The sequence below is a fragment of the Odontomachus brunneus genome, unplaced genomic scaffold (genome assembly GCF_010583005.1).
Source record: "Odontomachus brunneus isolate Ranch 3 - 2012 unplaced genomic scaffold, Obru_v1 Obru_scaffold_009, whole genome shotgun sequence".
NCBI lineage: Eukaryota > Metazoa > Arthropoda > Insecta > Hymenoptera > Formicidae > Odontomachus > Odontomachus brunneus.
In genome coordinates, this window is record NW_022639459.1 from 3,605,076 (window position 1) to 3,612,934 (window position 7,859).

The following is a 7,859-nucleotide window of genomic DNA, read 5'->3' on the forward strand; positions in this document are numbered from 1 at the left end:
ATTCTTTTTCTCTATGCTATCTGGGGAGCTTTTGAGAAAACAGCTTGAATATATTATCTGTTTTTACATGTTCACTTAAATTATTAACAGAAATCGTATATGTGCAATCAAAATAGTTTCTAGATAAATATATTGCAGAGAGACAGAAAGAGAGAGAGAGAGAGAAAGAGAGAGATCAATAGAATTATTATTCACTTAATTATTATTTTCTTATCAGTTATTCTAATTAAACTTGTTTGTACATACAGACTGTGATTGCAGATAAGACTTACAGGTAAATCACTGCGATTATCTACCCAGATAGGCAAACTTGCGTAAATAGATTTTGAACCTACTATAAATTTTTGATAGCAGAAAGGCAACAAATTCAACACAGGATTTGTTATACCTGATTATGTTGTCAAATTGCGGCCAGAAATGTGACAGAGCCTACTGATAGGAAATCTGAGCAGATTGATGGCAGAAATTGAGTAGAACCTGTAATGATCTGACGGCAGCAGAAACCGAACAGATCGTGCTGCGTGACAGAATCTTCGCGGTTTCTGCTGCCAATCTACTCGCATGGTTAAAACATGAGCTGAATGCAGACACAGATGACTATGGTTTGGTATGGAATTCTAATCAAATTTGCTGCCAATCTGCGCACTTTGCTAAATATGTGAGCGTAGATATACATATTGGGAGTATAAATTAGTTCGGTCCGTTTTTGTGATCAAAAATGCATTTATTTCAGAACAAAATGAATGAACAGATTAATCAAAGTATTGTCCATCGCTGGCTACTACTTTTTCCCACTTCTCAGGCAATTTTCGAATTCCATCTCGAAAAAATTTCTCGTCTTTTAAGGCGATCCAAGTTAGGAGCCAATTTTCGATTTCTGCGAAAGAAGTGAACCGGTGACCTGCCAAATCGTGTTGCATCCGTCAGAACAACCAGTAATCAGAAAGAGCAATGTCCGGCGAATACGACGGATGCGGTAAAATATCCCATTTGAGCGTTTACAAATAATTTTTTACGACTTTTGCGACATGAGGCCGAGCGTTATCATGCAGAAGAATAACTTTGTCATGTCTTTGCTCGTATTCCGGCCGTTTTTCTCGTAATGCACGGCTCAAACGAATCAATTGTTGCGTAACTCCCAATGATTCTGCAAGCTTCTCTTGCGTTTGACTCGGATCTTCATCGAGTAATGCTTCCAATTCTTTGTCTTCGAATTTTTTTGGCTGTCCAGAGCGAGGCTTGTCTTCAACGCTGAAATCACCATTCTTGAAACGTCGAAACCATTCCCTATATGATTTATCAGTTGGAGCATTGTCACCATAAACTTCTACAAGCATTCGATGCGCTTCAGCTGCACTTTTCTTCCAATTAAAGCTGAAAACAAAAACCTCCCGCAAATGCTGCTTAGTTAACACAAAATTTGACATATTCAACATAGTAAAAAAATAGGGGTTTTGTATGAAACTCAAAACGATATAAACTGAATATTATTGACAGATGTCTAACCTCTCTGAAACTACCGAAATCAGCTGTCACTATGAAACATTCATAACAGCCAGAACCATCTTTTGAAAACGGACCGAACTAATTTGTACTCCCAATATATGTCACAGATAAGATAAAGATGCTGGATATAACAAGGTGAGATAAAATAAGATAATCATACAAGAGTAGATAAATACAGTATGAAAGGATAAGAACAATCTCCTACTGGAGATAATAAACTTAAATCTAATCTGTAAAATTGAATTAACTTTCATTTATCAGAATAAATACAAGTATTTCGTATTATGTTTTGTGTCGTATATGTTTTGTTCAATTTAAGATCAAGTGATATCTATTAGATATATTTTATTATTATTGTTATCTTTATTTAATGAACAATCCATAAAGAATAAATTTTATACTACAAAATACATATTTTAATATTACAAAAAATAGAATGGAATGAATAAAAAAATAAGAAAAAAAGCGTCAAAGAAGATAATGAAAAGAACAAAAAAAAACAAAAAAAGCAAAATTTTTGCTTGCTATTTTCAAATAAAAAAACATTTGTATAAAAAGACACTTCAAGCCACTTGAGTACCCTTACGGAAAAAAACTATTAAGCGTGCAATACTTAGTATTGGTTAATACTAAATTGGCCAATTTTTTTTGGGCAATACTTAGTATTGATGAATACTAAGTATTCATGAATACTGAAAAATAGTATTGAGCGCGCAATACTTAGTATTGCTTAATACTAAATTGGCCAACACTTTTTTGGGCAATACTTAGTATTGATGAATACTAAGTATTCAATAATATTCGTATCATAAGGTAGTATTGATCAATATTTACTATTGCAATGTACTATATACAATAAAAAAAAATGTACAAAATGTTAATTTACAAAATGTTATTTTAAATGCCACTGTGAATATATTTGTTTAAATTAAGCAATTATCATGTAAAATTAAAGAAATAAGTTTAATTTTAGATATATAATTACTTAATTGAAACTAATATGTTCACAGAATATGTTCACAAGAAAACAATATGTTGCATTTAAACTAACATTTGTTTAAATTTAATTATATTTTATTCAACGTATATATAGTATATAGGGTGTTTGGTAACTTATAAAGCCATAGCCAATGGAGGCGTAAAACTGATTAAGTTAAAGAAAAAAGTCAAATATCATTTTACAAAAATCGTAAAAATGACCGAGTTATTCATAGAAAATATGAGACGAATTAGCATACAGCTACAGCGGTATTTCTTTCCTCTCGCCGCGCGCTGGCAGCTACTTTCCACTGTTGTCATAGAAATAAAAGCCGGCGCGCGGCGAGAGAAAAGAAATACCGCTCTAGCGGCATTAGTTCTACGCTTCCACTGACTTTATGAGTTACTAAACACCCTGTACACTGCAACAGTAAGTATTTAGCAATACCTAATACAAATTTTACATTCAACCATTTATATACATACAAATAAAAAATAAATGCAGTTTATATGAAACTCATGTGTGTGTGTGTGTGTGTGTGTGTATTGTTACGTCCGTGACACTGGGTGTCTTGTCCCCGTCAAGCAACAACTGAATGTATAACTTGCAATTCCCTTGTGTGTAACTGGTAACCGATGTCTCTTGGTTACGAGGAGTGATTGTAAACAACGGTGGGTTGTTACGTTGGAGTCTTGGCCTTGCGAAAACATGTCACGTCGTGTTTTAAAAGAGAATCTCCGAGTTTATAATTAAAAGTTTACGTTCTTTCTTAAACGTGCGTTGTTTCATTCCTTGAGAGTGCGCGAACGTAACAATATATATATATATATATATATATATATATATATATATATATATATATATATATATATATATATATTGTTACGTCCGTGACACTGGGTGTCTCGTCCCCGTCAAGCAACAACTGAATGTGTATAACTTGCAATTCCTTTCTCTTTTGTGTAACTGTTCTCAATTCATTTCTCTTTTGTGTAACTGGTAACCGATGTCTCTTGGTTACGAGGAGTGATTGTAAACAACGGTGGGTTGTCACGTTGGAGCCTTGGCCTTGCGAAGACGTGTCACGTCGTGTTTTAAAAGAGAATCTCCGAGTTTATAATTAAAAGTTTATTTATATATTATATATATATACTGAGAAAAAAATCGGTTAGTTTGAAAAAATCAACGGTCACCAGCTGTCAAAGAAATATTTTGTCCACTGAAAAAACATTTACTCCAAGGTTACATCATGTTAATGTAATTATATCAATATTGACATAATTAGGTCAATACGATGTATTTTTTGAGTGAATATGATTTTTTTCAGTGGACAAAATATTTCTTTGACAGCGGATGATCACCGAATAAATCGATTTTTTCTCAGTGTACAAATGCGATAAAGCTTAAGTATAACATATTAATTACAAGTAGTTTACAATGAAACAAACCTTCATATCATGCTGGTTGCTGGTGTCTAATTCTTCTATCTTATTGATATTATCTTCGTTAGTGAAAATGGAATCTTGTATTTTGTCATTGTTATTGGCTGCCGCATTAGTAATTTCGGCCTCTTCTTTTATGTTGGGCACATTTTGGATATTTTCAGGACCGTTATCATCAATCCTACAATGATATGTTTTAATGATAATACTATCGGACATGATTTTCAGTCATAACCAATGACAACTGATGTCGAAACGTTTTATCCCGTAAAATCAGAAGTCAGAGAGACAGTTGTGAATTACCTTTAATTTTTTATGGAAACGGAGTTAAAAATGCAAAAAAAGTGTTTTTGACTATCTCTGAGCACTGTAGAAAAGTAATTGCTCTTTCGCAAAAAAAAGAAAGTCCAAGTTTTTATTTCATCCCATTCTGAAAGTTCCATTGCCTTGCGTTATTTCTTTACAGGTGTTTAAAGATGATAAAAAAACATTTCTTGCATTTTGATCGTTTTTTCTAAAACATTTTCTCTTTGGATTTGAATATAACACGAAAAAACGTTTCGAAATTAGTTGTCATTGGTTAAGTGTCTGAAAAAAGATGTCATATATCAAATAGTATAATTTCTTGATTGCTATCTTTAACCGCCTGCGCTGTTTCTTTCAAAAGGTGCTTCACATTCTTTCTTATTTCTTTTAATTCATAACGTATTACTGGCAGATCTGGCAGATACTGGCAGAAAAGGAAAATATTGTATAAAATTATTCAAAGTCAACTTTATATATTGTAGTGATTAGATTTTTCTCCGTTGCATATAATTATTTAAATTAAAAGAAATAGATTATAAACAAAATACAATTAAAAATATAAAATAGAATTACATATTAAATGTAATAATAAATTTAATTTTATTTAAATCCAATTTAAATGTCAATGTTCCAGTATATTGTAACAAAATTTATTTTTCACATATTAATAGAAGCATTTAGAACTTTTAAAAGTTTTTGTTTATGGCAATTTCAATGAAATTATTAATGAAAAATTATAAATTGTTTGGAATATCTCTCTGCCAACATAATTGTACTTGCAATTTTCCTTATTTCCACTTTTTGATTTTTATTTTTCTAACACTATTGTAACAATGAAATTTTTGTACTAACATTCGTTTCTAATCAATTTCAAAATTAGAGTTTAAAAATAAAGAATTTAAGTTCCTAATCACATGATCACTCTCGATCATGATTATGTGAATGTGCATGTTACAACGCACAAGGAAATAAATCAGAGTTCTCATTTCTTTTACCATGATAGAAATTAAGGTCACTAATTGGTGGTTTCCTGATGTTGTACATAATGCTTTTATGCAAGAATATATGCTTTCCACTTGTGCATTACGGCCTCGTTCCGTTTGAGCATTTACATACTGTAAGCGTCATTTTATCTTCTATCCACGTGTAATGAGTGATAAAGATAGAATGACGATTAGCGTAATTCGTAGCGCATAAGCACTTGAAGGGCATGCAGTATACACATATCATTTCGAGACGTGTTTTTGAGACTGTGCAGAGTATATTTTGTTTTGTGATACCAGCTAGCTGAAAATTTTATCATAATCATCGGTGAAAATATAAAAAGAAATCCATACATAAAAAAATTCCTGGAAGGTGACAATGGCCGATATTCAGAGTCGGATCTTATATTTAAGACTGTCTTAAGTTCATCTGTAAATGGTCTACTAATGATTTCATTGCACAAAGCATCTAAAGTTAAACTTAACACGGTCTTAAATATAAGATCCGACTATGAATACTGACTAATATCTCAACAGCAGCGAATGAATTGAAATAATATTCTTTCTGGTTACTTGATATGCTTTTTACAATTAATTTGTTTCAATTGGATGTTAGCTTCAAAACATTTGAATAACTGTATCGAAAAGTAAATTATATGGAAAAAGTTGCATATCATACTTAATGGAGAAAATTATTCATATCGTAGATTAGTCATTAAGGTTTCATAACTCATGAAGCTGTCACTTTCATTATTTCTTAGTCCGAGATGTTAATTTTTTTGTAATTATAGACGCAATGAAAAACAGGTATTCATACGAAACCGTGTTAAGAAGTTTAGTACCTTAGTCTAAAAACGGAGACAGTTTTTGAAGCCATATAGCAGCCTTTGTCACTAACAATGTATGATTTGAAAACTATAATTCGCTTTATATAGATATATAAACAATAAAATTGAAAAATTAACACATGCTACTTTTCTCTTTTTTTTAAACATATTTTATCTTATTTTATTTTATAATTTTATCACGTTAATTTTATGGCTATTTGTCAACTATCATCAGATAAAGACAGTTTTTAGAGCTTTTTATAAATACGCTCAAGTGATTAGAAGTGCTTTTTCATTCAAAAATAGACGAGGGAAAACTTTTTATTCGAGAATGGTACGTAGAAATGTATCATTTCCCGCTTGGACGTCACGATCCAACATAGCCGCGGCGAGTACCCAGGAGCCGTAAACATTCTAAAGTAATACTTCTGTATTTTTGCAAGTGTCGTTAAAGGTAAGTTATTGACAAATCATCAATAATGAAGCAAATAAACGTTATGTTGATGCAATATGTATGAAAATATTTAACTATATCACCAAATTTTCTCATTCTTTTTTCGATATTATCAATTATATTCATTAAGATTTGTCTTTAAGCTAGTAAAATAAAATGATTAAATTATATAGAGACTTTTTCTCATTAATTTTCTTATCTGAAGTATTTTTAGATGTCTACAAATATCATTGTATTATTAGATCTTATTTAGGTCCTCTTTCTTCTTATTAAAATAGTTTCCGTCAGTTTGAGAACCTATAGATTAGATCATGAATTGGAGCGGCACAGTCTCATAATTAACATATTCTAGAGAGTGCATACATTTGAATGAATCGCAGGAGTTGTACGGGAAGCTAACGGGAAAGTTATGGTAAATAAAAAACCTTAGCATGTCGCACGACACATATATTGAATCATTATACAAAATAGTCTACACATTTTTACACGTGTAACTTAACGAAATATATCTTTGCACAGTATCCCAAGCGGGATATTTCCAAGTCATGTACAAAAATCGAAACATTCGTGATTATCCGTCGTGTTTGAGAAAAGTTTAATATCGCAGTTAAATTACACGCCACTTACGAAGATACGCTGCGTAATATCTTGAAAATCGTGAAGATCGGTTTGATTCGTTGACACAGTGTTTAAAAATATCATTTTTCGCTGTATCCGTGTATGTGTTAATAAAACATTACAATTCTTTATAAACAGGTCACAATAAATATCATGTTGCTATCTGTGACATACAAGTGCAAACAGACAAAATGTTTTTCTTTGCTTAAATTAATCGCTATAAAACTTTCAGAAATTGTTGCCAAGAATTTTCGGTGAAAAAGAATGAAAAATTTTTTCAGTGAAATTGATAATAAATTAATAGAGATATAGATTGTAAATAAATAGAGAATGGAATTAGCCGATATGAATTCTATGTATTAGCCGTAATACCATATATTTGGTCATACTGAATCATTTACATTTTGAATGTCAAACTTTTTAATCATAAAAGGAATAATTCTTTGCGACATTTAAAAGGATGCTGCATATCGACATAATGTTTTTGCATATTACACTGTTTTTCTAGTTAGTCAAATAGAATTGTGAATTGCTCAGAGCAAAAACACAAATGACAATAAATAGTAAAGCGTGTCATATAAAAAACGAAAAAAATTCTGTAAATAAACAATTTTTTTAATTGTATAAGATGAAATATTCCGCTATTCATTGATATTTATATTTTACTGTGTATACATACATACATATATATATATATATATATATGTGTATATATATATATATATATATATATATATATATATA